The 23,589-nt window shown below is 34.9% G+C and overlaps 1 protein-coding gene across 1 annotated transcript in view; it reads left to right on the top strand.

Annotated features, from left to right (window-relative positions):
• LOC127949379 (glypican-5) overlaps window positions 1-23,589 on the top strand; it is a 168,552-nt gene that overhangs the window by 57,319 nt on the left and 87,644 nt on the right. The window lies entirely within an intron of this gene.

Genomic DNA, 23,589 nt, shown 5'->3' with positions numbered 1-23,589 from the left:
CTGTCTGTCTGTTTCTTTCTGTCTGTCTGTCTATCTATCTATCTATCTATCTATCTATCTATCTATCTATCTATCTATCTATCTATCTATCTATCTATCTATCTATCTATCTGTTTGTCTGTCTCTGTGTCTATCTCTCTGTCCGTCTGTCTGTCATCTGTCTGACTGTCTGCGTCTATCTCTCTGTCCATCTATCTAATGTCTGTCTGTCTGTTTCTGTCTATCTGTCTATCTATCCGTCTATCTGTCTGTCTGTTTCTGTCTGTCCATCTGTCTCTCTGTCTATCTATCCATCTGTCTGTCTGTCTGTCATCTGTCTGTCTGTCTGCATCTATCTCTCTGTCCATCTATCTGTCTGTTTGTCTGTCTGTTTCTTTCTGTCTGTCTGTCTGTCTGTCTGTCTGTCTATCTATCTATATATCTATCCGTCCGTCTGTCTGTCATCCGTCTGTCTGTATGCATCTATCTCTGTCCATCTATCTGTCTAGTCTGTCTGTCTGCGTCTATCTCTCTGTCCATCTCTCCGTCTAGTCTGTCTGTCTGTCTGTCTATCTATCTATCTATCTATCTATCTATCTATCTATCTATCTATCTATCTATCTATCTATATATCTGTCTGTCTGTCTCTCTGTCTGTCTGCGTCTATCTCTCTGTCTATCTATCTGTCTGCTTGTCTGTCTGTCTGTGTCTGTCTCTCTGTCTATCTGTCTGTCTATATATCCATCCGTCTGTCTGTTTCTGTCTGTCTATCTATCTGTCTATCTATCCATCTGTCTGTTTGTCTGTCTGTCTATCTATAATGCACTCTTGAAGTCATCTGAATCTAATTTAATTATTAATGAATGTTTAATATTTTATCATGAAATATTAGAGACATTATTTTTTTCTAATACCTTAACCAAAGAAAAGTCTTAAATTATCAAACTTACAGCTCAATAATAATTGTTAATTATTTATTTTTTAAATATCTTCAAAGGAAGGAATCTGATACTTCTTTATATTATGCATTATTTCTTCTTCTTCTTACATTAAGGTTTTTTTTTTTTGTTTTTGGTTTATAATCTTGCCTCCCGCTGTGACTCAAGTTTAAACTGCAGTTAGTGTAACGATTAGAAGGTGAGTAAACGATGACAACATTTCCGTTTAATGTCATCTGTCCCTTTAAGGCATCTCAAATCACCCCCATAAAATAAAAATGAGCACACATAACCTTTTACTTCATATTTTGAAGGCTTTATTTTGTAACACAAAAGGCATTGTTAATGAGTGTGACCTCAGCTACGCCGTCCCATTTCTCCTCTTCACTCTGTTTAGCATAAATGATCACCGCTAGCATGTGGCCGACCACATCCACTTCCAGGATTAATGACTCACTCTCCCACCAACACCGCACTCCAGCGCCCGGCTCTCCCTCGGCTCCTTGAGCTCCCGTTTCCTCAGGGTGGAGCGGAGCGCTGCGGTGGGACGATGGGGAGTGCCGTTACCCCCGATTACCTTTCCCAGGCTTCATCGACCCATTTACTCTGATGAGGGATGCCATAGTCCCATATTTGCCCATGCAGGCTAAATACATGTTATATTTTGCACTTAAGATGAATGCACTGCAAACTAACATTTAAAAACGCATTGCTTTTCTATTAGTAGATTTTGAACACTAGGTGGCACTAATGTGTTGTCTAATCTGTCATGTAGGCGTTATTGTTTATAATTATCAACCTTTTTTAGGAGTTGTAAACATTTATAACTCACAGTCTGTTTTCCAGGAAAGTGATCCAAGAATGTTGATGATTCATATCAAGGGCGTATGCGGAGTTTTATTAAATTGTGTAGAAACAGTATGTGCCTCCTCCAATTACTTTCTGCCTTTAACTGGAAATAGAAAGTAGCTAAATATATTTTTGCCAGGCAGGGACATAAACTAAAGTTTAACATTTTTTATAAAAACAACAGTAAAAATCTATTTATTTATTTTATTATTTTGTTCTGCTCACCAAGGCTGAGTTTATTTGATCAAAAATACAGTAAAAAAAAAAAAAAAAGTATTATTACAATTTAAAATCATTGCTTTCTGTGAATCTATAACAAAATGTAATGTATTTCTCTGATCAAAGCTATATTTTCAGCATCATTACTCCAGTCTTCAGTGTCACATGATCTTCAGAAATCATTCATATGATAATTTGCTGCTCAAGAAACATTTCTAATTATTATCAATAATGAATACAGTTGTGCCGACTAATATTTCTGTGTAAACCGTGGCATATTTTATTTTTCAGGATTATTTGATGTATATAAAGTTCAATAAAAACAACATTTAAATTAGAAATCTTTTGTAACACTATGAATGTCTTTACTGTCACAGTTGATAAATTTAAGGCATTCCTGATTTTAAAAAAAATGCACAGATTAAATAACTATATTATTATGATTATCATATTTTTTTGAATCTCTAGTTAATGTTTGTTTGTAGTGCTAGGTCTTGGCCAGAAGGGGGAGCTGTGTTCATTTCATGGTTTCATTCTGCCATCTCTCTCTCTCTTTCTCTCTCTCTCTCTCTCTCTCTCTCTCTCTCTCTGTGCATTCAACACGTTCCCAGCTCCAAATGATGCGTTAAAACAGGCCTTATTATCCGACCAAACAGGAGACTAGTTACAGAAGCCAGCACAGGGGTCTTTATCAGCAGAAACGATTCCCCAACATTCATTCACAGGTGAGAGTTTCTTCAGAAACAGCCGCCTGAGGCGGGAATCCAAATGGGAAATGTTTAAGGTCAAGTAATTCACATTGTTTCACGTATCTGTGACTCTGCTGCTCTCAGTCCTCACACGTCTGTGTGTAAAGATGGTTGGACGTTCAACAGACGTGACCTCATGTTTCTCGGTTCCAGACTAGGAATGTCACCATTAAATCTTAGTTTGACATGGAGACGCCATGACCGAGGCCAAAAGCTCGGGTTTGTCCTTAAACGCTAACTGTAGGGCCATATTAAACAAGCCTAAGCACAATACACAGTAGCTGGTCATCAGTTATTGGACTATTAATGATACCGTACATCCCTGCAGTCTGCTGAACACAGATATTAATTGCATATTTTGATCAGAGCATTTTATTCTGTGAAATTCGACATAAATACCATCTGCCGGCGTGCAGAAAAGCAGATGGTAAAATCAGGTGCGGAGATACTGCGGTAAAACACTGCATCACCTCAGTGTGAGAGTGGATGGAGAGGACAAAGCAAACACGCTCCTTAAACCCAGTCTAAATGAACACTGTAATGCATCAAAAGCTGTGGAAATTGCCTTTGTGAGTAATTCTGGATCATGATAAATGATTTCAATTACAATGAGTGCCTTTACATGCAAATTAATACTGTTAACTATAATAATAAATAAATAAAAGCTCTTTAGGAAAATCAGTCAAGTATTTGAAAATACCATGTGCCAGATATTAAAATTTTATATAAATAACATCAAACCCAGTTTTGGGAATCATGAACTGTTGTTTTTCTTCACTATGCAGATAGTGACTATGAGAAAAGTGTTATGGTTCTCTGTTAGAATATTTTGAGAACTTTAATAAAGACGAACGGACATTCTATTAATGTTACATGAAGAACGTTCATTCATAACCTGAGGAAACATTGATAGAACATTCCGTTATCTGCAAGTTCCCTGTAAGTTTTTATTTTTTATTTTTATTAAATGTAATTCATAGTAGTATTCGACCAAAACAAACATTTGGTTAGCAAATCCTGAAGAGTGTTTTTGGATATGTACCATAGTAAAATCATGGTACTCTCTGAAGTATCTTGATGTACATGCTTATGTCAGGCACCGATGGTCAGAAATTCACACTCCGTAAATGTCAAATTCTGTATATATAAGCAAAAACAACTCTTATTACAACATCATCACACTAATAGTCAAAATATGAAGCAGTAAAATTATGAACTTTAATAATAATAAATGTTTTTTTTAAGCAGCAAATCAGCATATTAGAATGATTTCTGAAGGATCACGTGACACTGAGATCATGATAATAAATTACATTTCAACATTTACATAGTAAACATATTTTAAATGGCAATATTATTTCACGATATTGCTGTTTTACTGTATTCTGTTTTTGATCAAATAAATGCAGCCTTGGTGCTGAATCTTTTTTTCAAAAACATAAAATCTCACCAACCCCAAACTTTTGGATGGCAATATATATAACCGTATAACTGAATGTCTTTCTTGACAGTTGTCGCAGATACACAATTTTGGTCACTAGATTGACAGATGTGATAATGAGTTTTTACAGCGCTGCTCTCAGGAAAAGACACCCTGTTTTTAGATTGTGCACCTTTATTAAAGTGGGTTAATTCAGTCCAGTGGTCCAGATGAAGAACTGCTGCTCTGGCTGATCTCTCTCTCTCTCTCTCTCTCTCTCTCTCTCTCTCTCTCTCTCTCTCTCTCTCTCTCGCTGTGTGTGTGGTTGTGTTTGATTTAGAGCAGCTCAAACACTGTCACGCAAGGCCAAATGAAGCCACAGGTGATCCGAGCTGCGATCGATCCGCACACAGATGTGAAAAGCAGATTGACTGATGCTCTGACCGAGGTACAGCTGTGTTGATGAAAGAATGAGGGGACCGGGAAAGCTCTCGTCATGCTTTATCTTCTTGGGGTGGAGGAAAAGAGCGTTTGTTGTGTTTTGGACAGGTCCTTTAAAGCGCCAGTGCTGAACCACAGTTCTTGTGTGTTTAGAGTCAGGAGGGAAATAACTCCTTTCTGGCATTTAGCAGTTTCTTTTGTATTTTTAAGCAACCACTATCTAACTAACTACATTTATTATTATTATTTTTCTTAAAAGTCATAGTTCCTGGTTCATTTAAATTATAACAAAATATAAATCTTGTGGTCAGTGAGTGATTCAAACGTTCATTTGGTAACCATTTTGAGTGATTCAGTGAAGTGAGTCATTTTGAATTGGATCATAAGACTCATTCATTTATGGATATGACTACACTGGTTGAGTTGCATGTTGAGTACAACCAATAGAAAGGCATGTTGTCTGTTTATTGTCTTTTATTTTTGATCCAGGCTGCAAACCACTGCAAACTTAAACTTGTTTTGTCGTGGAGTTGTAGATTGTGTGGTAAAGGACACTGATGGAGGTCCTGTGTTGTTCTTAGAAACATTAATGGATTGTCATCATTCATTACAGTATTTTTTTTATTCAACAAGCAGCAGTTTTTGATTCTTGATTGCTGTGAGAATGTGTGGGATTTAGTTTGTTTCTGTATCCACGCTAAGCTATCATCTCCTTAGACTCAAGTAATAGAAAGTCTGCTCTCAATATATGACCGAGGACCTTGTGACCCGTCGACTCTGACCTACAACTCTGGGTTCATTTCACTCAGCACTGCATGGTCAGACCGAACGCCGCGGATCACACCCACATTCCCAGAGATACAACGAACAGTGATGGTTCCATTGCCCTTCCTCCAAAATAAAGAAACATGACACAGTTTTTGAGGAGGAAATATGGAGACCTAACGTTATCAGCTGCTCATCTACACCCAAAACCTCAGCAGAATGACCACAACGACATAATATGAGTACTGCATTGCTGTTTCTGAAAAAGTTAGTAGTCAAGAGGAATGTTGTGATCTTTTGTTCATATATATCAATTGTTCATATATATATATATATATATATATATATATGCTAAAAGTAACTGTCAGCCTGCAAAAACCCTTTTCAAAAATTCCAAATGTATCTGCTTTAAAGCACTTAAATGATGTTAAGTTTAAACTTTTTTTAGTCAAATTAATTTGTTCAAATTATTTAAATGAATCACTACTTGTGATTGTATACAAGGTGTTATTATTATGTATTATTATTATTATTAATCAAAAAATCAGCAGGTCAAGCTAAGGTGTGGGTGACTTCCTTCAGTTTAACAGAGAAGAAGATTTTTTCCTGTTACATTGGTGATTCATGTCATGCAAATCAGTGGCTGTTTTGAGAATAATAAAAAAAAAACATATCAAAGAACACAAAGTGAATACCTGTGGCTCCTGGCGATATATTGAGGTCTTATGAAGGGAAACAATCAGTCTGTGCAAGATAACGAACATTATTACCTGTAATCCAGAGCCTCAGGCAAACGGTTTCTAGAGATGTCCTGGTTGTGACTGAATCATTCGTGTGAACTGACTCTTTTAATGAACTAGTTGAATCTGTTCAACTGGTCAGTCTGAATCATCTTAAACAGTTTGTGGCTCCAGCAGCACAGATCTGTAAGATACAGAATCAAATTTCACTTTCAGACGCCTGACAGTCACTATGACTGGAAATGAGCCAAAATAGCGGCGTGTTTCTGATTCTGGGATGAATGAATCATTTAGGCTCCAGTTCCTCCAACAGTCTCTGAACTGAGGAAACGGTTCGACTCGGACCGAAGAGCCATGAGTGAACCGAACACTTGAATGTTTTTATGGTTTCTCATGGTTTATGTATAAAGGTGAGCTGATGAAGACGTTTATTCACTTTATATGCTTTAGACTTGTAAAACAAGTGGTTTCACGTCATTATTAAATGATTTAATAATATATCTGTGCATATGTGATTGCCGGTGAATCGGTTATTTGAACCAGTTCACTGAAAAAATAAATCTAACTGTCTGAATGAACCAGTTTGCCTTGGGCTCTAGATTTCAGGTAATAATGCTGTAAATAATTTCCACTTTCTTGCACAGACTGATCTTTTCTCTTCATAAGACCTCAATATGTTGACAGGAGCCACGACTATTAAAAAAGCCTCTATATGCTCTTTTTTTTTTTTACTTAAGTGCTAGCAGCCATTGATTTGCATATTAATAAATCACAAAGTACAATTTTTGTCCTGCCAAATAAATATATAAATGAATGAATGTCTTGGTTACACTCCTGAAAAACGAGAAACCTACATCTTGAATGGCCTGAGGATGAGTAAATAAACAGCAAGTTTTCATTTTTTGGGTGAACTGTCCCTTTAAGATTGTTGTAAAGAGAATACAAAATATCATTTACTTTATTAGTTAGAAAAACAGTTGGAGTTATGTTTAAGGATGTTTGGTGAATCTGAATGATCAGCGCTGTGTGTTTCCGTGCAGGGTTCAGGTCCATGTTTGCACATGCAGATGTACTCCAGTTGAAGCGCTGCCCGTTAATTTAACTCTAATTCAAGAAATGTACACACTTTTGGATGGATGTTATCTGATCTGTGTGGGAGCAGCATCAAAAGCACAGTTTAGTGTCATTTGTCTCGAGACCTCGCAGCCATTACATCACATTGAACAACACTGCGGCGTCATTTTTCACCGAGCCAATTGTGCGATTATGTATTCAACCCCGGGCTTCAACAGTCTGAGGGCACTGAAGATGAATAACCTCTCAGTAATTAACTGCAGCATCCGTAAGACCATGTGTTATGTGTCCCGTCACACGAGCGCTGCAATCATCTAATTAAAAGCTCAGGCGTAAATCAAGCATTAAACATAGTGCCATCACCTTTAAACTCGCAGCATCCACCAGGACCACAGCTCCTTCTCAGGCCTGCTTGTTTAGACTTTCTGTTTAAAAGAAATGCATTGAATAAATTCATAAAACTGCTAGTTTGGAGCGTCTGCCCTTGGCTATCATAATGTACACATCATTGCTCTGACGGCAATGTGCTTTTATTGTGCAGCTTTCATTAACTGCAGAATGAGACTTAAATGTGTCCTTCAATTATTAGAGTATCGCCCCGAGTTAAACAGATTCAGTGAATAGTAAACAATGAAAACTCATATTCAGACATCTGCACACCACATAACTTTGAATGTTGAGTTATTGCAGTATGAGAGGTTAAATGAACACCCCGTGAAAAATACAAGCTGACATGCTGTTAATTATCAGTGAAAAAATATCCTCCGTAAGTTTGTAAAAAGCACAGTAATGCAGTCAGAGGCCAGTGCAGAAGAGTAAATGGTAAACAAAATAGAAACTTTTGAAATTATCAGTTTATACTCTTATAATCTTTTCATAAATATTTTGTTAACACTAATGTTAAATTCCTTAAATGTTACCTTTCAGTATGTAAAACAGGCTTCAGGCTAACCTGTATTTTCAAGAATTTGGAGGATGTTTCATGAACATTAAATATACTTTATTTCTTTAGCTACAAAATAGGAATAGCAAATAGTACTTAGAGATATTTTATTATAGTTTTTATATATATATTGCTTATTTTGAATTAGCTTTTTATGTTTTCAGTTTTAATTTTATTTTAGTATATTTAAAACAAATATCTGCTATTGTATTATTTTTGTAAGTATTTAGGTTTAATTATTTTTAATTTTTTGTTTCCTAACTTTGGTTATTATTATTATTATTATTATTATTATTATTATTATTATTATTATTATTATTATTATTATTATTTAAGAATTTAGATTTGAACATTTAGGAGTCTTTTCAATAGTATAAAATATTATTTACTTCTTAAATTGGAAAATAAAAATAAAATAGTGTGTAATAATAATAATAATAATATTAATTTTATATATATTACATTTAGGTTTATTTATTCGTATTTTAGTTTGATGTTTTTTTAAGTTAGTTGGAAAGGCAGCATGTCTGATTTTTATTTAACTGCTTTGTCTAATATTTATATTTTATTTTATTTAATCTTTCGATGAACAAAACTCTTTGAATAGTTTTATTTAGCAGTAAAAGCCTTGTAAGTGTAGATATATATTTAGAAAAGTATATATAGTTTATATCATTTGTAAAGGACTAAATGGTTGCTAAGGTGTTTGTGATGTGTGTTGCTAGGTGGAAGCAGGATGTTTTGAATGGATCGTAACATTACAAACTTACAGTAATTATCAGTTTGTCACAAATGCTGTTGACTGATTTGGTTTTGAATCCAGAACATTCCTTTAAATCATTCATTTTTATTTACTTGTTGTGCATTTGATTGTTCAAAGTATGACAGTTTTAAAAATTTAATAATGACTCATTATCTGTGCTTGCCAATGACAAGCATTCTCCAGTGTATCTCAGACACAACCCAACAATGTACGTACATAGTCAAGAACAGCTTGTTTCCTCGTATTTGTCAAGCGTGTATCTAAAAGGAAATGATTAAATGTGCATGAAGAGTTTGTGTGTGTCTGAATGCACGTTAGGCTTGCTGTACGTCACTTTCAGAGAAGTTGTGTGTGGTCTTGAAGACAGCAGGCTTTTTTAATAAGTTGGGAGAAAGAGAGAAAACGTTTCACCTTTTCGTCCGATGCCCTTTACCTGACAGCCAAGATAAACGAGCCGCTGCGCAGAGAGGTACGAGAGCGCAAACACGTGTTTCTGTTTGCCAAGCCGTGCAGACTGACGGCCACGATCCTTAGTTATTGGCCAGCATAATACAGCCTTTCTGAAGCAGAGCCTTGACACATTACAGGGGAAAAGAAGCAATAGAAACTGAGACAAAAATGCACATGGATTGAATCTGCTGGTGGGCTGAAGTTTTATGGTTTTTATGAGTTTAAAAGAGAAAACTTTGTTAAACCTTGAAGTCTGAGGGATATTTAGACCTGTAGATTGAATACTTGAGCAGAAAGGCAGTTTAATGTGTTGCTAAGGTGTTTTAAATCAGTGGCAAACTTGTGCATGTGTTTTGACCGGTGTTAAAGGGTTAGTTCATCCAAAAATATGCAAATAAGCAAAGCACATAATTCTGTATTTAAACTCTATTTACTGTAGTCTGACTGCTGTCGAGATGAAAAAGACACGTATTAAAGGAATCTCTTTGGTGATTGTTCTTCTCCCTGAGGTATGTTAACTACCTGTTTATCCTCGTAGTATCTGTTTTATTTTTTTAGATAGCATGGTTATCTGCTATGCATTTGTCATGCTCTTTTCTTCTTGTTTCTAGCTCTCCAGCTTCCAGTAATCTCTCCCTGATCTCAAGATAAGCGGAGAACTTCTTCTTGTGCTCTTTTTCTCTGACAGCCTCTCTGAAGAAGGCCACACGTATTGTCTATGTTCAGCATACAGTGCTGGAAAACTGCTTGCATACACACACTGCAGCTAAATTCAGTCGCCAGTTCACCTTTTTCTGCTTAATCCTGTTCTGTACACTGTCCGTTTATGGGAATGAAACTGAAGTTAACTGACTTTGGAAAAATGCAGGGTTGCCAGATCTTAGAAACAAACCCAATTATAACAAGTCTACTACTGTTATTTTACAAATCGAGAATATGATTGTGGGCCAAAACTGATCTGCGGTTTATCAATTGTAGCATCCCTACAAATGTGTTAACTCTGAAATAAGTTGAATACCAAAACATTGGACCTTCCTATACCCCATAAACTTTACAGCTTCATGAGCTGAGCCCAAATAACAACCTCAGCGATGCTTAATCAGTGTCACTTATAACAAAGAGTATGCTCCGCGAAGCTCTGTTGACGATGGTTTATTTAAAATTACTGAATATAACCAGTCAGAGTTTGGTCAAAATACAAATACAGTGCTTAGTATATGTACTGCACACTCGTAAAATGTTAGTGTGCTACTATAAACCGTGGGAGTCACCCTTGAGAAGCTCTGAGCTCGGTCAAGACACAAACACCTCGTTGTTTGATTCATTAACTTCGGGACTTCTCTCAAACTAGCTCACTGGAAAATGACATTCAGTATCAGTGGACAAATCCAGAATGATAATTAATTTGCTTCACCCTGTGTGAGGAAGAGTTGTACACCATTCTGGGATAGTTGAATAACCCTTGTCTTCTGCTCGATTGACTTGATTTTCCAGAGATCCTGATGTTGCACACGTAAAAACTTAACTTCTTATTTATTTATTTATTTTGTTTTTATATCAAACCAGTACGCTGATGTAATTGAAATTATAAACTGGGTTTTCCAGAGTAAAGAGCTAATTTAATACTAATATTTGCAAATTATTATTGCATTTTTACTTTTAATAAATAAAAAATGCAGTAAAATAAGAACACACAGACACATACATATATAGTTTATTTACATATTTTAATATTATTAATATTATTATTTTAATTCATAATTTGTTGAGACATTAAAGATATTTAAATATTATTATTGTGATCTTTTACCAATTTTTTTTAGTTTTATGTATTTGCAGACTTTATTGGAGCAAAATCTTTATTGCTCAAAGTACATAAAACATTTTTATTTTATTTAAAATAATGTATTATTTAATTAGTAATCATTTATTATTATTATTATTATTATTATTATTATTATTATTTATTATTTGCAAACAATTATTGCAGCATTTTGTTTTGTTAAAATTACATTAAAAATATTTTTTTATTTTTATATTTATAATGTTTTTGTATTTTATGTATTTTAGATTTTATGTATTTTTATTTTCTTTTTACTCTTAATTAATTTTCATTTTCCATTTTAATCTGTGTATATATATATATATATATATATTTTTTTTTTTTTTTTTTTTAGATATTCATTTTGTTTCTTTATTGCAGGTAATATCAGAAAACAATTAAGATTTTAGTGTCAAATCAAATGAAATCCTCAAGCCAAGAAAAAAATACTCTACCACAATGCGATGAATACATTTGCGTGTAATTCTGCAATCTTCCTTCTACAATCTGTTACACTCTACGGGATTTCACTTTTGTTATCTTCAATATTTCATGTGCCTTTCATTGTTGAAAAAAAATAAAATGGCTCAAGAGATGTTCTCATCCATATGCATGTTTTGATAAGACGGATAGACATCACTGCCAAAATATCCCGTGTCCCTGCTGATTGTTCCACGTCAGTCAGTGGCCATCAGAGTAACACACAGCGAAGAAAAGCTCCTGCGTCTGTTCCCTGGTGGCTCGCACCGAAGAAAGAGCATCAGATAACCTTAAATTGGGATGACGCCATACTGTTTCCCGAAACCATGCATTTTTCTCCTTCTTTCTCTCATTTTTCCTCCCTGTTTTTATTATTCCTCTCCGAGTCCGAGGTTCTATCTGATGCCGAAGTAATTTAACTGAAGTAGATAAAGTGGAGTGGAGCAATCCTCTGTGATTCTAGTTTGAGACGTTGTCCTCTCAGACCAGCCGTATAAATTGGATCAAACCGAATGCAGATGCAGATCTGGAGATGTTGTGTGCTACTGATGTTTGGTGTGGCATTAACAAAAAAATCACATAGACCTTTCCTGATCACTCTTGGTCACAAAATACAGCTTAGACTAGTGTGGCCCAGCTCTATAATTGTCTTAAATGGTTTTGGCACAAGCTGAAAGTTGGTTATTAAAATAGATCTTTCCAATAAGATGTTTTTATTGAGATTGATCGCAAATATCTAAATGTAATAATAATATATTATTTATTTTGGCAAAAAATATAATTGCAGCAATTTTTATTACATAAAGTATTACAGTTAAAATAACATTATAGGCTAATATCCTATATGATAATGTTATTTTTTTATTTGTATTTTTTTAATACATATTTAGTTTAGTATTATTTATACTCTATTATATTGTGTTCTTTTAAATGTGCTTTTATGTTTATATTTTCAGTATTCATTTTAATTTAATGCTCTTTTTTTCCATTTTTATTAGTCAGTTTTTTATTATTTTGTATTTAGCTTTCATGTATTTATTTATTTGAATTTGTTTTTTTGTTGTTGTTTGTTTTTTTGTTTTTTTTTTGTAATTTTACTACTATAACTTTATTTTATTTCAGTTGGTTGCCAAGTAAAATAAATAAATAAATAAATAAAAAAATATATACACACATATATACATTTTAATAAATATTTGTAATTTTTATTTTATTTTATATGAAATGATTTATGCAGTAAAAAAACAACATGCAATTAACATGCAATTAATTTAATGCAATTATAACAACACTATATCCATCTAAAACTGGTTCTGTTGCCCATGCTAAACTCATAGTTGCTACAGTGTTGTGAGTGGTTACTAGGGTGTTTTATGGTTGCTAGGGTGTTCTGTGCAGTTGCTACGTGGTTTGTTACAGATCTGAGTCAAAATAGTTTCAAATCTCAAAGCCAGAATTAGCTCAGGTCCCTCCTTAGATGAAGTCTAACATATTTTTAGCTTGTTTTATTGCCTGCTGGTCCAAAATTGTAAGTCTGATTGCTTAGAAAAGTAATAGCAAATGTAATTTTCCACCTTCTTTTCTGTCTCACACCGTCTCACACTGGTAGTCGCAGTCCTCAGAGGAAACTTGCGGATGGTGGTTGGACTAGTTTTCTAGGAACTGTCATTGAGTGTCTGGCGCTGCTGCAGGTCTGAAAGCCTGAAGGGGTCAGAGACCGAGCGTCCTCTTCCACAGAGACGGGCCACCGCTGAGGGACCCTCAGATGATACTGAAGCATCTTAAATGAAGACAAGACAGTCCGTGATTCATATCAGAGACTGAACATGAGCGCCCAAGGCCATCTGCGGCTGCATGAGTGAATGAGACCATACAGAATAAACAGAGAACTATTTTAGATCGATTTTATGACATGAAACACAAGAACACAATCTGCACCAAAGCCATCTTGGGTTATGTGAACCGTATTTAAATATTTCTGATAGTTTCGTGTCGTATTTGGGACTGATCATTAAGTGAATTAATGTTTAGCTCTATTGACTGCATTTTAGACAGTAATTAGACAAGAAATTAATGCAGATACTTTAAAAATACACGAATGTTCAAAGGTTCAGATTCTTTTGCAAGACATTTTCTTCTCCAAGGATGCATTAAATTGATCCAAAGTGACAGTGATGACATAATGTTACAAAAAAATTAGTTTGAGAAGATTCGGTTAAAAACAAAACAAAAAACTTTCTATTCATCAAAAAAATCCTGAAAAATAAAATGTATCAAAGCATCACAACTGTTTTTAACATTATTAAAATAAATACATCAAAATGTATTTATATAGAGTAATAGAGTAATGACGCTGAAAATTCAACTTTACATTAAGGGAATTAATTATGTTTTACACTGTATCCAAATGGAATCCACTTATTTTAAATCATAATAATATTTCAGAATATTACTGTTGGATTTTTAATCAAATAAATTCAGCCAGGGTTAGCTTAAAATCGTCTCGTAGGATCATGCGACACTGAAGACTGGAGTAATGATGCTGAAAACTCAGCTTCATAGGACTTTATAAACTGCATTTTTTAATATATTCATAATTAATTAATTGTAATACTATTTTACTATTTTAATTGTAATACTGTTGTTGTTTTTCTGGACTTGCAGCCTTGGTGAGCATAAAAGAGCAATATCCAGACTCAGCCAAGCAAGGTTTCAAAAGCAGAAATGAAGGTGCAAAAATGTGAATTACTCATTTTTTTTTGATGAGTAATAAAGAGGAAAGAAAAGATCAGGGGTGATTGTACATTTCTCTTGTGGTAATCAACATTGTACCACAGATGACTTTGAAAAATCGTTCGCCAGGCAAGAAACAAACGCGATCCTCTGTGTCTAATGATGCCATGCAGATGTTTATCCAGGTTCGGTGCCGTTTTGAATAAACATTGTTGTGTCACAAATTCAATGCATAAATAAGTAGTGAGTACATTCCTCCCGAGTCACTCGACGACTGGTGTCTGCCGTCAGCGTCTAATGAAGAGCTCTTGTGCGAGAGTGTTTGTCCACGTGAAAATGACTCCGTCGAGATGCCATGTGGAAACATAAATACGGACAGCAGACCGGGCGAATCAGGCAGTCCAGCCCCGAGACCACTGGACTATAAAATTGACTCGGAGTCAATACGTGAAGTGCAATTCTGGGAGCAGGGAAAGAGATGTGTGATCGTGGCATAAAATCAAAACGGAGAACATAACGGGCGAATCGCGATAGAGTCAGAATGTGATGTCTCTTATATCTGCTTGATAGCGGATAGCTTTCCAGGAGAGAGCTCATGTGGCGTGACAATGTTATTTGAGCTCAATCCGCAGATAGCTTCCTTTAAAACGCGACGTCAGTCAGGATCCACTAGCCCTCGAAAGCCGAAACACTCATTACTCACGGCATGAGTCTCACGCACGCTCAAACAGTAGGCGTTTCTTCACCACGGGACGCTTTTGACACCTGGTAGATTGTCTGTGGTTCCTCTAGACTAGTATTGTGATGATTGGCACTCCTAAGTCACCTTTTACCCTTGCGCGCACCACAGAGGGTCTCGTTTGCTCGTCAGTTTGCCGCTTCTGTTGGAAAAGCTGGAGAAGAGATCAGGGAAGTTCACATCGTGCCAGGCCTGAAGCAAGCAGTCGTTTAGTGTCTGTTCAGAGAGAAGGGGAACAGAACGAGGGTCGGCTGAAGCGGAAGGAGAAAACATTTCTGACAGTGCAAACCGAGGGTCAGAAAAACAACACCATCGACAAAGATGAGAAGAAACGGAGCACAGAGAAGCGCAGTCACTTGTGTTTGCATTGATTTCTGTCAGATGAATGTTATTGCTTCTCAGAACAAACTAGTTGATATGTATCTGGTGTTTGGGGATTGTGTTATTAGTGTTAGTGTCTGCTAAGGAGAGTGTCACTATTACTTCTGCTCAACTTTTGCGGTTCAGAAATTGAACAAAGTATGAATCAGCACATAATTCATAGGAAATATAACAACAGATATACGTAGATTAATAGCTTTGTTTAGTCTCATCATACAGTGCTTTGGAACAAATTGAGTTAAGTGAATGACTCGTATAACCATAAAATACTGTATATATTTTATACAAATATAAATATACAAAACATCAAGGTAGTATGATTACAAACAGAAACATCACTTAAGAATAAATCAAATACAAGAATATGCACAGATACCGATGTGTTACCAGACTGTTTTTTTTATTTTTTTGTTCCTGAATGAATCACTAATTTGAACAAATCATTTGAGTGAGTGAATAATTTACTGATGATTCACATATAGATTTGTTCCTGAATGAGTTCATCAGTGTTTTATGGATCTTTTTTTGTGAATCTTTGTGAATCTTTGATTTTCTCATTTAGACCGTCACTTGATTCCTTCCAGAATGAATCCGTCATTGTTTTTGAATGAATCGTTTGAGTGAATGACTCAGTGATTCACTTGTCGCCACCTATTGGCATAACAATGAACTGTGCAGAAAGAATGACTGAAAAATCCACCATCACAAAACAGTTTGATTTGAACCAGTTTTATGATGGCATAGCCATGGTCTATTTGTTCACCAAATCCATTTTTTATTCATATTTGTCTCTTGTTGACTTAATTTTGAACCCTGCATATTACTATTTTAATAAAGCATGATTTACTGTACCTCTGTTCTAGATAATTAAATAAAAGTTATTTATGAGAATGCATGTGGTTAAAAAAGTGTAGACTCAATTTCAGATCTTTGCCTTTTTGAAAGTGAATTAATCAAGTCACAGATTCATTCCTCTTTTGTGCAGAGTCGCCAATACAAATTATGAAGGCTAGAACTTGGAGCCTAAATATCCTGGGCTTTGTAATGATAAAGCAGCTTTCATATCATGATGGAGACGTTTTTAAATTTTACCCAGTCAAAGCTCTTAAGAGGGTTATTAATCTACATGCTTTTCCACCACAGCTTGGGGTTTTTGATGGCTGTGCTGTGCTGCTATATTTCAGCTTCATGTAATTGTACTGGGAAATGGCCAAGGAGACGGCGCTGATAGCTCAACATCAATAAAAAGAGTTTTTCCTGAGCTGAACGGCCATGTACCAGCAGAGAAATCAGATGATATCTGTGTCTTTGTATTCGTACAAGTAAAAGCTAAGACCTAGTGATTTGTGGGGGATCAACTGATGGGAAACTGCAATATGATGTTACTGAGAAAATACGTCCACACTTACATTGCATTACTTTTAAACATGTACAGGACCTCGGAGGATTGCTTTTCTGTTGAGTTTCTGTAATAAAACAAAGTTATAGGTGGACGTTATTTATTCATTTTATATCATAGATACAATGAAGTGCATGAGGTTTTTAATAGTTTATTTTAATTATTAGGTGATATAATAACTTTTAATTAAGTATACTGTTTATATTTGGCTGGAAATGTAACAAAATGTAGTTTATACGGTTTATGTTTTCTATGGAAGCGAGCAAACAAAAAAAAATGTAATAGATGATAAGTCTCGCATTCATGTTGAAATTAGATTTATATCACAGTTACAATAAATTGCATGATAAGGAACTTTTTAATTATATATTTGTAATTATTTGAAAGTAGTTTGTATTTATATTTTGCAAAAAATTCACAGATTCAAATTTTTATGCTTTTATTTTCAATAATTTTAAATTGAACTTTAGTAAAAAAAAAAAAAGAAGTTTAATTAATGAATGATAAGTCTCACATACATGGTGGAATTAAATTTATATCACAGCTACATTATATTGCACGCTAAAGTATTTAAATATTAAAGTATTTTGTTTATATATTTCCTCAAAAAAGTGTTTATATTCATTCTCATTTTCAAAGTAAACAAAAACATTATATATGTTTAAAAATATAAAATATAATAATTTATAAACATTTATTTAAAAAATAATATTGGATGAGATACATTTAAAGTCGTAGTAAATAACCTGTAAACTGAAATACATTAAATACATTTTTTGTCTTTAACATGCTAAAAAATGTGTCCTTAATTTTAGCATTACACTGCATTTGTTCCACTCTTGTCACTTGTAAACAGTGTAAAGCAGTCATAATAGATATGATATATTGTTAGGAAAGGCTTCAGCTCTGTCTGTGGTTGTGTTGTGCTTCTCGCAGCAGGTAACGATGTTGAAGCAGCAGCTGAGGAGTAAAGTGCCAAGGAAGGATTATACACCACAGATATTGACCTTTTCAAAACACAGAATGCCCAGAAAGCCTTGCTTGCCTGGGTGCCCGCGCCTGTTGGCTAATGCCACACTTTGCCCCTGGCACAGATCGATGGGTGTTTAGGGCTCGGGGGATTTCAATGATTGGAACGCAGGAGCTGCAGTTTAATGGACGACTGCACGGCTTTGTTCAGGCCTCGCTCTAATTGTACTGCAAAAATATTAACTTTTTTTTTTTTTGTGAGATCAATTATGAAGAAAAATTGCATAAATCTTCAGATAAATCAGTCTTAAAAGTAGTATTTGTTCTTGTTGTTTCTGCTATTTTAAGCATACATTAAAGTAAAATGAATGAGGATAAAATAGGACAGAAATAAATGCAGTAGATAAATGCAAATAGAAATAAACTCAATTCAAGATACTTGTGAAGACAAATTGTTTACGATTTAGAAAAGCTTCAAGATAAATATACTTGTGAAGACCATTTTTGCATAAGATATTCAGAGTTCAAGTGTTTTTTTTTCTTCTCTTTCTTTTTTGTTGTTGCATAAATGCATGTACATTTGATATAAAAAGCAAGAGTTATTTGTAATGCAAAGCGCAGTGCACCAAAGAGTCGCTGTAATTATGTATTTAATCATCATATTCATGTTTGTTTGGATGTTGGCACTGAGCTCCGGGGTGGCAGTCATGCTCCAAGACGGAGGAGACACGTTTCGAGGCATTTGTGCGCCGCATGCAACGTCTGTCTTCCAAACTCCCCGTCCCATTTCCTTTCACAGCAATTGCATTCAATCTCAGCCGTTATTTCTTTTAATTAACACCACCGTCTCGTTGAATTTACGCCGAAGAACACGGATACATTTAGCTGGTTGTATTTCCTGAGGAGACCCGGGGGGCTCTCGAAACGTTACAGACGAGGAGAGATGATGAGGAAACAGCTGCTGGAGTGATTCACTTGATTTCTCTCTCAATTCTGCAATCACCCCAGAACGGGCACAAATCATTATTCCTCTATCTTCATTCTCTCTAATCACAGTCTGATGTGATTCTGAGCGCTTATGAGCAGAGATTGAGCTTCACAGGTGGTTTGTTGGGTGTATTAGTCCTGTTGGCCTACGCAGTGGACAGATTTCATTCATGTGTTGGCGTATTGCTCACTGAAACTGGAAGTTGAGACGTGTTTTTGATAGGAGTTGGTTTTTAGCTAAACCAAGATTTTATACTTGCTTATGCTAGTCAGCGTCAGGTGTTTTATGGAGAGAGACATTAGATCATTTCTACAAAGTCAGAAGAAAAAGTAAATAAAAAAATAAATAAATTGTAATTACTAAAAAAAAAATAATAATAATAATACCACCATCTTTTCTGAGTTTTAGTTTAAGAATACATTTTGACATTTTTTAATAACTTTAATACATTTTAATAATTATTTAATTTCATTTTATCCCAGTTTTTATTTTAGAGTTGTAACTTGAAAGACTCTAAATTGTAACTTTTTACAAATTAACTTTAATACATTTTAAATTTAACATTCATATAAATTAATAAATAAATAAATTTATTAAATTTTCTTTGAGCTTTTCAGAATTTTAGTTTTAGACTTGGAAGAAAAAGACTCTAAATTGTGATATTTTTCATTAACCCATTTTCATTGTTAATTTTGAATTTTATTATTATTATTATTATTATACAAATTGTTAAATTATTTTACATTTTAATTAATAATAATAATAATAAGTATTATTATTATTATTATTATTATTATTATTATTATTATTATTATATTTTATACTTTCTATTTTATTTTTTATTCTTTTATTTTATTTTATTTATTTATTTTTGCTTTTTAGAGTGCACTATCATGACCTGAAAGCTAAAAAGCTAGTATACTTAAGTAACTTTTATTTTGATCGGCTAACCTCTGTATGAAGGCATAGATTGGGTTATTTGTCAGGAACAAAAGTTCAAGAGAGAGAGCCCCTGTTTTTACTCTGAACATTATGGTTTTATAACTGATCGTCAGATATGCAATATATAGAGTAGTGATTGTACATTTATATTTCATAAATTACCAACTCTACACTGAAATTCTGTTGATATGAATAGGTGAATGATTTGAGTCCCTGTATTGCAGAGACATTATGTTTCCAAAAATGAAAAACAATTTCCCTTCATTTGTACGCAATTGCCTCTCAATTCTTTTGTAACTTTGAGCCATTATGATAACTACCACAATTTCAGTAAAAAAAAAAAAGGTTCATTATTCAGTGACTATGAAGGACAGCAGTGAAAGTGAAATCTACAAACCATAGGAAGGTTGTTAGGGATGAAATAAAATCAATGCATCAGTTAACATCAAATTGTTATAAAATGATTGCATCCACTTATCGGTCAGTGAAAGCTTCATCAGAGCACCTAGCGTGAATAAAGAGGAGAGTCAGGGTCCAACCCTCAGAATGGAGTGAAGCTTCCCTATCTCAAGCTCCACACAACACTGTCTTTTATCGCAGGGAGGCAGTTGTATAAAATAATATTTGAAAGCACATCTGGAGTGTCCAAAATCTATAATAGTGGCCCAGCTGTGAAAGGAAAAGTGGCTGCAGATGGAGCAGAGTCTCCTCCTGAATCACAGCGCTGATTGAATTCTTATACAATTCTGCAATTATAGAGCAATTACAGAGCTTCTGTGTGGATCTCTCACCACCGCTGGCCTCTTGTGTAATACACGGTTAAAGAAATGAGCCATCGCAATGATTTGACCATGTCTGAGGGATATGTCTCATGCAGGACATGATTGTGCGAGACATGGAAACCATCTAAAACATCTTAGCATTGTGATGATTTTCTTTTCTTTGTATATACAACAACATTAATAACTATGTTTTGTAGACTGCTTTTGTTTACCAATAAATTATTGTAATTATAATTATTGTTGTTGTTGTTGATTTACATAGATTGGCTGTTTTAATCCATGCAAACTCTGCAATGTCTGTCTTGGTCATAAGAGCGTATAGCTTGTGTTTTATTTGAGGCAAATGAAGTGATTTTGATTGTGATATGCCTCTTATGTCAGCCACAGTTACATTTCTCATTACGCCGATCGTTTGGTGGGTGGTTTGTCGAGCAGTAACATGCGTAATGATCCGCTGTGCGCCACTGCAGTGTAAATTTGTAAAGTTTTATGATTGATGTCTTTTAAAAAGACAATGCTGCTCATATATATGCACACCCACACTATCCCATCATTCTTAGGCCGTGAATAAAAACACTTTCTTTAAATTATCAATCTTGGGCGCTGAAGGATCCGTGCACACCAAAAGAGCGATTGAAGAGCGTTGTGATTGAGCGAGTTTGCTGGAAGAACCTCAGAGTGCTGTCTGTCAGTCCTTACCAGATAAATGCTATCTCTGATCTATTTTCTCTTTTGCAAATCTGAGTGTTTTCACAGTCAGCGGATGGCATGTGCATGTATGGAGGAGCCTGGTGCATGATCGTAGTTTTTTATCAGTCGACACCTATAAAAAAAGCAGCTCCGTATTTCACGAGAGCGTGTTGCCATGTGGGATTCTTCTGTGAGTGTGTTATGAAATATTAGTGAAGCGTCTGCAGAACAGCCCGTGGCACAGTGAAAGATGGCTTTTAAATGGAGCAAGTGAGTGCGGAGTGTGTTTTTTTGAGAGCACATGCAGGTGTCCTGGTAGATTTTTTTTGCAGCATGTTTGTGAGTCACATACGTGCTGATGATTTGGTTTTAATCAAGACAGACAGAGCCAACTGTTAACAAGGGGTCTTAATTAGATTATGCATTAGACTGCATCAAAGAGAGAAATATCATACCCAGTCTGGATAGGACAGTCCTTAATATGCACAGCAAAACTTTTATTATAATTGTTTTTTTTTTGTTTTTTTTGTTTTTTAAACTGTTTTAACGGTCGAAAACTGAAATAATGTGTATTTATTTGTTTCTGCTAAATATATTCTGTTAAAAAAAAATGAAACAATTATCATATATAATTATAATCTATATATATATATATATATATATATATATATATATATATATATATATATATATATATATATATATATATATATATATATAGTTTAATTGTATTACTAATTAATTAATACTTTTATTAGTAGTAGTAGTAGTATTATCATTACTAATATTTTTGTCACAGTTTCTTTAAGTTAAACCAAACTTTTATGTTGACGGATTGCTGTGAAAATTGTATGTAACCTCCAGAGAAGGGAGACGTTACATCAAGACCAACGAATTGGGATCTTGCTTCGAGAGACCAATCTACTCAAGTTTAAACTAAATGAGCCAATGCACATCGGCATGCAATAACTGCATCCAGCTGCTGCTTGTCATGGCACGAGCATACAGTAAATAAACAGCAGGTGCAACTCATATTCAGGTTTTTTTGCTGAGGTGCATGACATGACGTCTCCGTTCCCTCCTTCAGGGAATGAAGGTTGCATATGTAACCAAGACGTTCCCTTTCAGTGGGTCAATACGAGTCACGTTGTGACTGACGAATTGGGATCCCTATGAAAGCACCACAGATGCTGCACCCCTAGTAAGCCACCTGGTCCCCCTGCGGCAACTGGACCGAAAGATAGGAAGGGCTTACGTGGAGAGAGTCTATTACTGTTGTTCTACTTGACCTATACAGTAAGACTTGTTGGATAACACTGGGAAAGCGTACCCTTTCCATGGACACTGTGAAATCCAGGGAGCACCTCCAGCATGTGGAGACAGCACATATGGACTGGGCACCCTTCAGTATATGTGTAGTAAATAAAACTGCAGATATGTGCCATTCATTCACACTGAGATGCGCAGAGCATGCAGGATTCATGTTTAAGTGGTATTTTTGCTGCTTAGTCCATATCACATTTTAATTCAAGTGTGCTGACCTCCGTTTCATTAATTCATTCCAATTTTGACAAATTCTGTGACATTCTGCATTACACAGTAAATTCAATTTTTAAGACTGGATTCTGCTATTCTGTCTGCATTTTCCACATTGCAGAAATCATAGGCCCATGGTGTGTTTATTTATTTATTTAGAAATACCAAAAAACAGTATAGTATATCTGACAAAAAAAAAAAAAAAAAAATACTGTGGTGTTATTATTATTTTTTAAAGGTGTTTGTTTATTTATTTATTTATTTTTTAGATCTTTTGGCGGGGATTTCATCACATTGCTATACAGCTGTAATTTGGTTTTAGTACAATCAGTGTATTTTTTTTTTCTTCCATCACTAATTTTAAGCTGATGATGAGCTGTAAGCTGACATTGTTTTTATATCTTTATGAAGACGGTGGTTTTTCAAAGGAAAGATTGAGAAGACAGTATTTCGTATGTGTTGTTTTATCCCAGTCCTGAATTTTTCCCTTCGAACCCCTTAAATCAATTTGTCTCCAAGCCTCAAGAGCACAAAAACCCACAGCGAGACTTAACGTTGTATTTCTGGAGCATTTGCATTCCACTGAAGTGCGCGTCTTTCTCTTGAGCGCCGCCGCGGGTTCGAGCCGTATTCAGATGAGTGTGTGGAAACAGACGGCGCTGAGCGAGGGAACACACACCTCTGACGCCTTCAGCTGGAATCAAAGCAGCAGAGAGACGCTCAGAGCTTTTGTCTCACATCAACCCGCTCAGACACACGCCGAGGTAAAACTACATGCTCGTGCGCGATCCGCGGTTC

The sequence above is a fragment of the Carassius gibelio genome, chromosome B1 (assembly GCF_023724105.1).
Source record: "Carassius gibelio isolate Cgi1373 ecotype wild population from Czech Republic chromosome B1, carGib1.2-hapl.c, whole genome shotgun sequence".
NCBI lineage: Eukaryota > Metazoa > Chordata > Actinopteri > Cypriniformes > Cyprinidae > Carassius > Carassius gibelio.
Note: the sequence above shows the minus strand (reverse complement) of the source record. Positions and strands in the feature narration are given on the sequence as shown.